Source organism: Eleutherodactylus coqui, chromosome 8 (assembly GCF_035609145.1).
Source record: "Eleutherodactylus coqui strain aEleCoq1 chromosome 8, aEleCoq1.hap1, whole genome shotgun sequence".
Taxonomy (NCBI): domain Eukaryota; kingdom Metazoa; phylum Chordata; class Amphibia; order Anura; family Eleutherodactylidae; genus Eleutherodactylus; species Eleutherodactylus coqui.
Window position 1 is genome coordinate 178,010,071 of NC_089844.1, and position 13,809 is coordinate 178,023,879.

At 43.8% G+C, this 13,809-nt stretch overlaps 1 protein-coding gene across 1 annotated transcript in view; it reads right to left on the reverse strand.

Moving 5' to 3' along the window:
* LOC136577248 (NACHT, LRR and PYD domains-containing protein 1b allele 2-like) overlaps positions 1-13,809 on the reverse strand; it is a 51,046-nt gene that overhangs the window by 8,577 nt on the left and 28,660 nt on the right. The window lies entirely within an intron of this gene.

A 13,809-nucleotide genomic window follows, 5' to 3' on the forward strand; every position in this document is an offset into this window, starting at 1 on the left:
TGTGGAGTCTAGTAGTTTGTCGGGCACCGCATTAAAGTCACCGCAAATAATGAGGTCACCGGTCTCGCATCTCCTGATCTTTTTGATGATTTTGTTTAAGAAGCGTATTTGACCTTTGTTTGGGGCATACAAGTTTATGAGTGTAAAAGGCTTTTGGTTTATGTGGCCTGTTAAGATCAGATATCTACCTTTTGGGTCTGTTTCTTGATATATAATATCAAATTGTATTGAATCTTTAATGGCTATTAAAACACCAGCTTGCTTTTTAGGCGAGGAGGCAAGAAAAATTTTTGGAAAATTTTTGTGGGCAAACTTTGGGGTGGCAAAGGCTGCGAAGTGGGTTTCTTGCACACATAAGATATCCGCCTTAGATTTCAAGGCCTCCTTCCAAAGTGAAGACCTTTTGTATGGTGAATTCAACCCGTTGGTATTCAGCGATAGTATTTTAATCGTCATTTTAGTATCTCACTTTAGGTATATGGATATGTGGAGTATTGTAGATAAAAGGGGAACTAAATTGGTAGGGCTTCGATAAAGCTATACAACAAAACAGATATCAGTACAAAGTTTTTGTACCCAGTAGGTTCCTAATAATTAGATTTCAAACTGGGTGCGGAAGTAGGCTTAAACACTTACAGCAAAGAAAGTTTGGGTATTCTATTAACAAAAAGTAAGAGAAACTAGAGGATTGACGGATTGTCAGTCCTGTTTCTTCTATAAAAGGGGGACGGAAAGTTCACCTGGGACAGAGCTTCCAGAGTCACCTAGTCAATAGGTGTTTTCGGGATCCAACCCCGGAGTTGGGGTTCATTTCTGCGACCATTCATGTGGTTGTTTTCTTGGGGTTTTGGGGGCTCGTTGAGGGCGAGGAGTATCCGGCAAGTCAATTCCCCATAATTTGAAGAGATGAGCAGCATCCTCTGGTTTAAATAAGACGTGAGTGGTGTCATCTTTTCGGATCAGGATTTTAATAGGAAACCAGAATCAAAACTAGCACCAAACTCCTTATGTAACACGTGGATTTTAGTGCAAATCTGCACCAGAGACCACCTTCCACTGCAAGAAGTCCGCTACATGTAGACGTAGCCTAACTTCAGATTTTTGCACAAATTGATGAGCTATGCTGTTCTACAATGTATAAACGTCAGCAGTGCTGTTTTTTTTATTGTCCTGCATCCCATAAAATGAAATACAAATTGATCAAAAAGTCATATGTGGCACAAAATGGTACTCATATAAAAATACAGCTCGTCTGGCGAAAAACATGCCTCCACACAGCTCCGCCAAGAGAAAAGTAAGAATGTAAAAATGTTATGGTAACACATAATAAATGTCCTTGTATAAGTGCAAATGATCAACAGATAAATGAACAAATGCTTATTTGTCAGCTCATCAGCTTATGAGAGAATAAAAATGCTCGCTGGTCCATTGTTTTCAACCAATAAATGACAGTTCGGTGGGGGATGAACGGTGGTTGTGTATTGGCCCGAAACACCTATTCCTGGCCCCTCCATAAATGTCATACATGTCATGTCTTTTGTGTAGATGCATTGTGCAAAATGTCTTGTCTCTTGTCATGTGTATTGCACAGCTGCAGCAAGTGAAGAGTTAGGCTGCCTGTCTACGGGCGTTATTGCATTGCGTTATCTGCAGCGATAATCCGGCAGTGCGTTCTTTCCATTGGATTTCTACGGAAAGTGCAGCCCCGTTGTCCACGAACGGAGAATCATTCTCGTGGGATTCAAAACGCGGCATACCGCGATTTGCCGCAATTCTCCGCGGTGAGCCTATTTGTGAGATAGGCTGACACTGGAAAACTGACAGTTTTCTCCCCTGCTCCCGGGCGGAGAAATATGACTAGCAGTATTCTGCAATGGCCGTGGACATGCAGCCTTAATGTCTGAGTATGGCTGGGATATGTCTGGAAAAGTATCAATGTATGTCCTGTCACGTGGTATGCTAGAGACTATAAATATGAGTGCTTGAGAGCGGAAAAGAGAGTTCCATAATCTTCAACAGTAGCGAGATGTGTGAGCATGCCGTCCACATGGAGGTACCTTCAACCCTCATGTTGTGAAGAGAAGGGAGGCTGAAGAAACGTACCCTGAGTGAGTGTCTGTGGAGTAATCCTACTCCTATCCTCTCAGAGAGTGTTCCCCTTCCAGGGGCAGTACCATACAGATAACGTGGAATGTAGGGTCGGTGTCATCCTGTATCTCCTCCCTGATCTCAAGTCTACTGTCATACACTGGTGTGTATTAAGCTGTATGCTGTCAAGCTTCAAGTAAAGTTTTTCCAGTCCTTGTCCATCCACAGGAACTGAGGTACTAAAGTTAATTGTGTGTGTGGACTCCCTTAATTTCTCTGCTGAGCATCATTCTGGTGTGTAAGGAACGGTAGCGTCACATGTGACAAGTCTTCAGTCCACCACACATATCCAGGCAATCCCTGTCTGAGGGTTGACTGGAAGAGGCGTAGCGGTACTTAGGGCGAAGTGGTGTATGTCCCTCTGGGGAGGAGTCTGGTGAGAGCGACAGTGAAAAGTGCCAACTCTACCTTCCCAGCTTCTCAGTGCAGGCCTCGTGTCTGGGTGGCCCCTGGGGCACCACAGCTCTTCTTCTGGTGTCAGGAACAGGATCAAATTTCTCTATACCATATCTGTTTGCCTGCATTACCTCAGAGGTACTCAAGAAAAGAAAAAGAAAAACATTCTTGTGAAGTCAGGAGCGAAAGAAAACCTCCAAGTCAATTTTTCCTACCATGTCTACAGTTATAAAAGAACTTTCCTCTCCAGTGGCAGTAACAAGAAAATATTACGCTAAAAAAGTGAGTGTACTAATCCTGTTGGATCATGTCAAGTTAATGGACTTTGCTACAGAGCCCCACGTGAGTTACAGCATGTCTGTTCAAGATAGCACTCAGCCACTATGTCTCCTTCCTTCTCCACAAAGGGTTCCTGCCAAAACCTTGCCACCAAAAAGTTTACGCCAGGAAGTTTCTACTCTGGCTGTTTGCAAAGTAGAGGGGAGGACCACCCCATCTCAGGAAGTTTGGCGACAATCTCAAGCCCGCCCCTAGGGGGTGGAATCTACTACAAGAGTGGAGCCTCTGGACTTGTCTCAGCAGAATGCCTTCAGTCAGCCTGCTACAGAGGTGTTTCCTCTACGCAGAGAACTGCAACTACACCCTACCGGAGATGTGCTGCCTGGAGCTCCTACCAGATGACCCCAGTATTATTGGGGAGAAAACCCCCAGCTGCTTCCCTTGCTTCCGTGAAACTCACCCACTTCTCTGCCACCTGATGGACCAGCCGGAGATGCAGAAGCTGAAGCAGCTACAGGGCCTACTCGCCCCATCTGTACTTTCGGGCGGCAGATACACTGGCTCAAGCAGAATATCCGCCGTGGATTCTCATTCACCTTGGCAACTCTGCTGTAAGGGACTGTTTACCAGAGCTCCCGAGGCACTTCATCGTGGAATATGAGGACCACAATTTCTCTTTCTTGTTTATGGGAGTATGCCGTATTCTGCCAAACCTGCCTCAGCGGTCACACTGGAGTGGACCCATGACATTCCCCATCACTGTGAAGAACATTTCTTCTTCAGAGGAGGACTCTATGCTGACGTCACTCTCTACGGTCATCTATACAGTGTCCGAACCTCTCGATGAGTGTGATGAGGAGATAAGCCGTATTTACCAGGCAAGTTCATCAGGTAGCTTGGTAATTGAAGTTCCCATAATAGAGAACCTGCCAACACCCATTGTCATTACCGACTCAGAAAGTGAGGACCCTCAAGAAATTCTCCTTGCCAGTCTGGTCCGGCCAAGAAATCACTTTCAATTCTAGGACTCTTTTCGTAAGAGACATTTGCTTTTCCCCATTAATCCTCTGTTAGTTAAAAAGGACTGAAAAGTTATTTTACATACATTCCCTTTTTCATAGTTTGCTGCTAATGTTATTATTTCATAATGAAAAAATGTTCCAGATGTTATGCAACGTGCCGGAGGAAGTAGTTAACTATGCTTATTTATCTAAAATAAAAATTGTTTAGCTTCACAAAATGCTCCCGTCTGAATGAGCTTGTATGAATGGTATGCATGATTTTAGGTGTGTGGCTGGAGGTCTTTTGTTCCCCATGTTGCGTCTGGTGCCAGTGTCTGTCCCCTGTCCTAGTCTGTACCAGTAGGTAAAGCATCTCTTTACTTTATCTTTAGTCCCGGACAAGGGGGTATTAACTTAAAGGGGTTGCGCTGTGCGGTCTTCTGTTCTGTTGAATAGGGCTTCTCCGGCGTGCTCGCGCCAGAGAGCTGGTCTGCGCATGCACAGAAGACCTCGGCGGCGCGAGCACTCCGGAGCGGCCCCATTCAACAGAGCAGAAGACCGCACAGCGCAAGCGCGTCTAATGGAAGGAGAAGGCAGCTTTAGTCGGCGCCATGGAGACGAGGACGCCAGCACCGGAGGGGGTAAGTGTATAACTTCTGTATGGCTCATATTTAATGCACGATGTATATTACAAAGTGCATTAATATGGCCATACAGAAGTGTATAACCCCACTTGCTGCCGTGAGACAACCCCTTTAAGCTACCACCCGTCATGGAGTCTAGTACTTTTTTCAGGGAGAGTGATGATCATTCCACTCATCTCTTATTTTTCCTGCCAGTCACCCTTCTCTATTTTGACGTTTTGCATCAGCATGTATCTTCTTTTTGTATGAGGAAGGGATGTTCATTCCATTTGCCTCATATCTTTTGTCTTTGAGGAGAAGAGCCATGTATGTGCCTCATAGCTATACTAATGCATCCTGAATTCTGTTCAGCCTAGTAGAAACTTTCTCAAATGTACTTGCAAGTCATAATTTTATATGCACTGTCATAATAGAATGATTTGGGGTGTGTGGCTAAAGCGGCAACATGTTCAGACGTGCGGGTGTGGAGCTCCTCAAATAACCTTGAAGTTAGAGGTTCTCAAGCCCTACACCCCACCGAGAGTAAAGCAGGTGACCTTTGGAGGTGTAGGGTTGCAGGAAGAGGGTCTTACAGCGTTCCCCGGCTGCTCAGAACATCTGTGGCACTTTGGGCCTAGCGCAGCAGGAAACAGGGGTATCGATTTTGGAGGAGGCCGCGCAAGAGCACCGCAAACAAGCTGGAGTTGCAGAGGATAGAAGCAGCTCACCTAGGGAAAAACAGAGCTTCCTTCCTGAGTGCCGACTCCAGGGAGAGGTGAGAAGGCTGATGAGGGTGTCTGGGATCCAGAGCTCTGCACTGCAGCATCTGGAGCACTGGGGGCGGTCCCTGGAGTGAAGTGCAGCTTTAGTCTGAGAAGCATGGGCTAGGAGAGAGTCTCCCATAGCAGGGAGGTTGAAAGGAAACCTGAACTGACTGATCATGCAGCAACTACAGCTGAACTGAACTACCTAGTTATCTATATAGAAGGCTTGATAAGAAAAGCCCCAGTGCTTCCCTTAACCTCCCCCTCGCGACCCCCATCCTCCTCACAGAAATATATTGAGAAGTACTGGGTCACACCAATATAGAACCTGGAGAGCTGATACTAAATAGACTGTTATCTTTATCCTGATACCTGCTCAATCCAGAACATTAGTGTCACTAAAACACCCTAGCTGGCACAGGAAAAAGTATTTGAAGATCCAATTCTGGACAAAACCTAGCTAATACGGAGAATGTTATAAGATGCTCACCATTTTGTGCCCTACATAGCAGCAATGTTATAGATCAAGATTCCTATCTTCATATATTACGCCCATACAGCATCATAATAGCTTGAAAAAAGAAAAAAAAATCCCTTCATCCAAGACCCTGCACTGCCAACCCTGATAGGTCCCATTGCTCCAAGTGGCTCTCTTATTTTTATTCCTCTCGCTACAGTAGAGTGAGCTGACAGACAACCTCACTCTCCACTTACATCAGAACAGTGTTACTTCATAACTGTGGCTCACATCAATAAAGCTCCATTTCCCACGTCTCCCTAAGTTGCAATTACTCTATCAAGAAGCAAGATGGGAATGACTGGGAAAGCGGAAAAGTCTAGCTTCAAGGCAGCAGCTAATATCAAAAAATCAAGGGGACTTACAATACTACCTAAAACAGAGAAGTGCCCATTCCCCTGCTGGCACCTCTAAAAAGAACCCATCACTGGCGAATGAAGAAGTCCCACAGGTCTCACATGGAGAGTGAGATTGAGAGGGAACAGAACGACCCACAGAGATCCAATATATCGCAAGCATTCCTCAAAAAAGCCCTAGCCCAAGCTATTCAACCGGATCTCTCAGAGCTAAATGACATAAAAACAGAGATCTTACACATAGGCAACAGAGTGGAGTAGTTGGAGAATTCCCATGCTGCTATCATCACACAAACAATTATGATCTAACTGACCACGTTGAGATACAGAGAGATCAAATCGACAGAGCTTTGACTTTGACAGAGGACCAAGAGAACACAAGAAGGAGGCGTAACATCAGAATAAAGGGTCTCTCTGAGTCCCATGCATTAGATGAGCTCAGGAAGATGGTGTCCACCTTATTTGCTGATCTCATGGGAGAGGAGAAAGCTGATGTTGTTATCATTGAGAGAATTTACAGGGCACTGTGCCCCAAACCAAAAATAGAAGACCCACTACGTGATATAATCTGCAGGCTGCTCTCCTTCAATGACATCCAAGCAATTCTACTCGCTTCCAGAGACAGAGATTCACTAACTTACCAAGGGTCATCAATTAAGATCTACCAGGACTTAGCTCCCTCCACCCTTGCCAAGTGAAGGCTTATGAAACCTCTTTGAAGCCCCAAGAGCCAAAAACCTACGGTATGCCTGGCTCTTCCCATTTGGATTGGCAGTGCATAAAGATGGCAAGCGCATTTATATACACACCCCAGCAGAAGTGGAGAGGGCCTGGGCCTTACTGGACTTATCTCCAATACAGATCCCTTCCTGGATGCCACTAGGCGAAAAGGAGAGGCCTTCTAGGGCAATAGAGCAAACAGCATGGAAGACGGTGCCTCGCTCCAGGTCCCCATGGAATAGAAGACTGCGTACTAGGCTTAATTTCTCACAAAGTGAAAATGTAATCGCGACACCATCACACAAAATCTGATTGAGCTACATCTTATCGCCTCATAGTGGGCGGGTCATGTTCTGCTAAAGATTTAAACAGACAGAAGATACAAACTTATAGATGGAACTGATGCTGGGAGGTGTCCATGCGGGACATCTTCCCCTCTTTCTTTATCTGTGCTTGTGTTCTTTCTCTTGCAGCTAAAGAACCCAGGTCCTGTCTACTGTGGGCAACATCTCAACCGCTTGGAGAACTGTTTAGTTTACACTAGTGGACCTGATTTATGGACTGTTTCTATTGATAAGTATTGCCTTTTCTGCTTTTTGTTTAGCCTGTATTACGACTTGTTACGCTTTCCTTACCCAGCTGATGAACAAGTGGATTGCTGGGTTTGGCCTCCTCGCCTCTGGTTCTGAGGTGGCTCGGTCGGCTCACCAGTTATCCCTTTGTTCTGCCTCGGTCGTCCTGATCGTATCTGCCTTGCTGCGGGTGGAGAGGCAGGGGAGAGGACTGTGCACTCACACCAGAGTGTGCGGAAGTGGCCCTCACTCGATTCTCTGTTTTGGAGACACAGAGGTCCCTTGATTTATATTCTTATGGTTATTATTGATGCCTCTTTGCCTTTGAGCGAACTTGATGTGTTGCATGTAGCCACACAAAACAGCCTTTTATGCTAAGCTTCCTCATGTATAGTTTACGGTTTATCTGTTTTGTTTAAAAGGAGAGGAAGTAAAGTTTAATACCAAAAGGAATTCTAGGATAGGAAAATTTCTCTATTCAAAGCAATCGCTTGCTGTTATAGTAGGTGCAAGATATACCTTGATTAAATGTTAAGTTATTCCCCCAACAAACTCGTTGTCCGAAAATGCTGCGAATGTTTGAGCTCCCCACGTTAGATACGTGGTGCAACGTAATTTTTTCTTTATACCCAGTTATTCACTTTGTACCCAATCCATTAATCCCCACGGAAAAGAGTTGAATCCACTAGAAGTTACCAGTGAGACACACTTGCTGGTCTTACCTCAATCCTACCCTAGAATCTCACTCAATTTTAAAAAAAAAATGGATGAAATCACTTTCACTTCGCTGAGCACAAAAGGTTTAAATTCTATGCAAAAGAGGAGTAGAGTGCTGTGGCTCTTAAAGAAGTTGAAAACATCTATAGAGTTCTTACAATGAACCCACTTCAAAGGAAACACAGTCCCTAAGCTTCCAAAAGAACCTTTCAGTAGATGATATTTTAGCAACCATCTCACGAGCGCTGCAAGAGGAGTGGCCATAATGCTCCGCACAGCAGTCCCTTTTATATTGGACAGCAGCTTGTCCAACATGGAGGGGCGCATGCTTTTCCTAAAAGGCAAAATTTTTGCAGAAACTTACACCCTAGTTAATCTATATGTGCCAAACAAACACAAGATAACTTGGCTTACGGATGCTCTAAATAAACTTGCTCTTTTTGCGGAAGGTAAATTAGAGATAGGCTCAGACCTAAACCTCAGCCTAAATCCCCTACTGGATTCCTCCTCGGGAGGTCTCAGATCTCCCAACAAGCTCGCAAAAAACTCCATCAAATGCTACAGAATCTGCAGGTCTCAGATGCTTGGAGAACACTAAATCCAGCAATGAAGGACTACTCTTTTTACTCTCCAGTGCATGGTTCATACCAAAGAATAGACTATATATTTGTCTCCTCCTCTATTATTAGGAGCTCAAACATAGGCAAGGTAACTGTTTCTGACCATGCCCCGTATTGATTTCTCTTAGTCCCACCTCTTCATGGCATGGAGAGTGGAGCTGGAGATTAAATGAGTCTCTTTTGGAGAATCAAGAAGTAGTCAAAAACATAGCTTCACATTTAGAAACATTCTTTAGAGAAAACAATCTATCTCCAGACAAACACCCTTTAGTTTAGGAGACTCAAAAGGCGTATATTAGAGGCATATGCATAGCTACGGGGACCGCACAAAAACAAAACAAAATCAAAAGTAGATAGAGGATTTACTAACGCAAATCGCTAAATTAGAACAGTTGTCAAAACAAAAAAAGCTCCAAGAGGCCCAAACAAAATTAACTGAACTGAGAGAGTCTTAAGGATATCTTAAATAACAGATTTGCAAAATCCCTTTTATATCTTAAACACCAACTTTCTCCCATGGTGATAAAGGAGGCCGATTAATATCCTATTTAATTAAAAAAAAGCTAGGGGGAAAACGCACATATCAGGTATAAACGACCTGATGGGGATAACTCACAAGGAAACAAAAACAATTGCTCAAATCTTTCACGACTTCTACTCAAAGCTGAACAAAATTAATTTCCCCCTTGTAACATCAATGCTATTTTTTCGCTATATTCAGCCCCCCACGCCAAAATCAAGGTCAATGATTCCTTCTCACCCCCCTTCTTCATCACAAACAGAACTCGGCAGGGTTTCCCCTTTGTCCCCTACTCTTTTCATTCTCTCGTTAGTATTTCTGTTACAACTGGTAAGACAGAGTAAAGAGATAGAGGGAATCAGAATCAAGCAGAATCAAGCAGCTTTCATTCAAAGCTGTAGCATTTGCTGATGATATTTTATTTGTATTAACTAATCTGGAGCAAAGCCTGCCAATCCTCAAGATCCTACAAACTTACGCCTCTATTTCTAATTTTAAAGTAAACGTATCAAAGTCTACAGCGCTTAATATCACGCTACCCCCAGATATAGCTAAAAAAACTGCAGTCATTCACCCAGCATACTTGGGCTGAAACTTATATTGAATATCTGGGGATAAAAATCACCAAATACCTAAGGAAGCTATACGATAATAACTTTGCACCCCTTCTAAAAGAAATAGCATTACTTTTGAAAACATATGATTTGCCAGTAATCTCCTCAAAAACCTCTTACAAACATACGTAGTCCCCAAAATATTGTACAAATTGCAAATGCTCCCGATCTAGTGACCTGTTTCCTTTTTAACCCCTTAACAACCAATGACGTATAGGTACGTCATGGAGCGTCTGGGTATGTATAAAGAGAGGTTGCGTGGCAACCTCTCTTCATACAGTGCGGGCGTCAGCTGTTTATAACAGCTGACACCCGCGGGCAATAGCCGCGAGCGGCCGCGTGGCCGATCGCGGCTATTAACCATTTAAATGCCCCGAACGATGTTCGGGGGTCCCGCGCGGCCCCCCCGCGGTGAGATCGGGGGAGCCGTGCAGGTATCATGGCAGCGGGGGGCCTAATGAAAGGCCCCAGGGATGCCTTAACAGACTGCCTATCAAGCCATCCCCGTGGGGTGGCTTCATAGGCTGCCTGTCAAAATGCAGTATGACGTAATGCTATAGCATTACGTCATACTGCAGGAGCGATCAAAGCATCGCATATTAAAGTCCCCCAGGGGGACTTCAAAGCAATGTAAAACAAAGAATCAATAAAGTTTTTTTAAATTGAAAAAAAAAAAAGTTGCAAAAGTTTAAATCACCCCCCTTTTGCCATATCTATTATTAAAAAATCAAAATAATAAATTAAAAATATGTATTTGGTATCGCCGCGTCCGTAAAAGTCCGATCTATCAAAGTAGTGCATTATTTTTCCTGCACTGTGAACGTCATCCGAAATAAAAAATAAAGAACGCCAGAAATGCACTTTTTCAGTTACCCTGTCTCCCAGAAAAAAACGCAATAAAAAGCGATCAAAAAGTCGTATGTATTCCAAGTTGGTACTATCAGAAATTACAGAACATCCCGCAAAAAATGAGCCCTGGCTGAACTATGTCGACGGAAAAATAAAAACGTTATTGCGCGCACAAAATGACCGCAGAAAATAATTGAAAAAAATTAAATGTCTTTGAAAAAAAAAGAGGAGTATAGTAAGAAAAACCTATACAAGTTTGGTATCGTAGTAATCATACCGACCCATAGAAGAAAGTTATCATGTCATTTTTATTTCTGTTTGTGCGCCGTCGAAACAAGACGCACTAAAAGATGGCGAAATGTCGTTTTTTTTTTTCATTTTACTCCACTTAGAATTTTTTAAAAGTTTTTCAGTACATTATATGGTACTTTAAATAGCACCATTAAAAAATACAACTCGTCCCGCAAAAAACAAGCCCTCATACAGTGACGTCGATGGATAAATAAAGGAGTTACGATTTTTTTAAAGGGGGGAGGAAAAAACGAAAATGGAATTAAAAAAAGGGCCGCGTCATTAAGGGGTTAAACAGATCACAATTTCTCTAGATTTATTTGGAGACATAAGTGGCCTTGTCTGGCCTACTGTATACTGGTTCAGAGGAGGGAGTGAGGCGGGATAAACCTAGCAGATATGGCCCACTACTATCAATCAATCCAACTCAATAGATGAATGGAATGGACAAAGCCCTCAAAAAAACGAGCTGTGAGTCTCCTAGCTCAATCATCCTATGGAGCATCATTTATTACTGATATGTGGCTTCCTTCACAGAAAATATATGGGAAGTCATCCTTCGACCCACTGTTGAGGGGTGTGTGCGAGATCTGAGACTCTCTCCGAGGGGAATCAGCCCCTCTCCCATCCCCAATCACCCCTTTAAGCTTAATACCAAACTATTTGGGATTAGATTTAGACATACATACAAAGCAAATAAGGCTTCTGTTAAGTTACCTGTCAATCGCAGAACTTTGGTCGCAACGCACTCAGAGGAGTGAGCAGCTCTTGGAGAGCCTACTCTCTCAGACGACAACTCCTTCAATGAACCCCTTACATTCGATTCATTTAAAGCTTTGTGCAGATTCAACATTGTATTCTCGTCTTCTCGTCCACTCACAGAACTTGAACGCATTACGGTTGCACAGTATAGCGCCAGTAGGAAGATAGCACTCCTTAAAAGGAAATTTATTATTCCACGCCCTTTATTATATCTTGGGAGAGGGAACTTGGTGGTAAGTTGTCAGACAAAGAGGTGGGGTCCCTCCTAGGCAGCTCTCATGGCCACCCTAAATGCATTAGGCTACAGGAAAATCATTATAAGCTGCTGACAAGATGGTACTGGTCACCTGAGTGGCTTTTCACACATAAATTATCTGAATCTAATCAATGCTGGTGCTGCAACGAGCAAGTGGACTCTTTAGCACATATCTGGTGGTCTTGCCCAGCTTTAAAAACATATTGCCACCAGATTGAAAGAACAATATGTGACTTAGCTGACCGTTCTTTCAGACTTTCCTCTGAATATGTCATCCTTTCCAAACCCTCTGCAGATTACAAGCCATCTAGGAGAAATCTTACCACACATCTTATTACGGCAGCTAGGTCTTCAATTCCACTTCTATGGCTACAACCTATAGCTCTCTCTTTCAACCAATGGGTAGCGAAAGTTAACGAAATTCGCAGGTTTGAGGAATTGTCAAGTTGGGTTAACAAGTCTCATAATAAATTTAAATCTATCTGGTTGCTATGGACACTACGCACTAAATTTCTTATATTACTAAAACAACAGTAGGAAGCATTTGAGTCTATAATTGGTACAAATTATATTGCCCTCACATGTATCTAGCAGCTAATGGCTGATACTCCAGGCTACAGTATGGGCCTCAGCCATTACTCTATTTGATTCTCGTTCTCTAGTCTTTTTAGTTAAGCCAGAAGTATCACTGTAATCCATAGCATTCAACTCTCTTCATCTTTAACCTCCACCCTCCTTCCCCCCTTCCCTCATTCTCATTGCCCATAATCCCCTTCTTCACCCGCCCTCAACCCTTGAACCCACTCTCTAGTAATCAAAGAACACCAGAATGGGTTAATCTTTTCATAAGTAACCGGAAGGTAGGATGTGCAAAATGTCTTGTCTCTTGTTATGTGTATTGCACAGCTGCAGCAAGTGAAGTGTTAATGTCTGAATGTGGTTGGGATATATCTGGAAAAATATCAATTTATTTCCTGTCATGTGGTATGCTAGACACTATAAATGTGAATGCTTGAGAGCGGGAAAGAGTCCCATAATCTTCAACAGTAGCGAGAGGAATGAGAGTGCCTTCAGCCCGCATGTGTTGAAGAGAATGGAGGCGGAAGAAAGGTACTCTGATGTCCCTTTTCCAGGAACCTTTTAAGAGTGAGAGCTGAGTGAAGAGAGAAGTCCACCGTGTAGTCAGCCAAGTTCTGAATCAAGTATGTGTCTGTGCAGTGATCCTACCCTCATCCTCTGTGAGAGGGTTCCCCTTCCAGGAGTGGTACCATACAGATAACGTGGACTGTAGGACCGGTTTCATCCTGTGTTTCCTCGCTGAGAGTGTTCCCCTTCCAGGAGCGGTACCATACAGATAACGTGGACTGTAGGGCTGGTGTCATCCTGTGTCTCCTCCCTGAAAGTGTGCCCTTCCAGGAGCAGTATCATACAGATAAGGTGGACTGAAGGTGACGGTGTCATCCTGTGTCTCCTCCCTGACCTCAAGTCTACTGTCATGCACTGGTGTGTATGCTGCCAAGTTTCAAGTAAAGTTTTGCCAGCTCTCACCATTTCCAGGGACTAAGGTACTTAAGTTAATTGTGTCTGTAGACTCCCTTCATTTTTCTACGGAGGAGTATTCCGGTGTGCAAGGAAGGGTGGCATCACATGTGACAAGTCTTCAGTCCACCTCACGTATACAGGCAATCCTTGTCTCACGGTTGTCTGGAAGAGGCCTAGCGGTACTTAGGCTGAGGTGGCATACGGTCCACCAGGGAGGAGACTGGTAAGAGCCACCATGACAAGTGCGAACTCTACCCTCCCA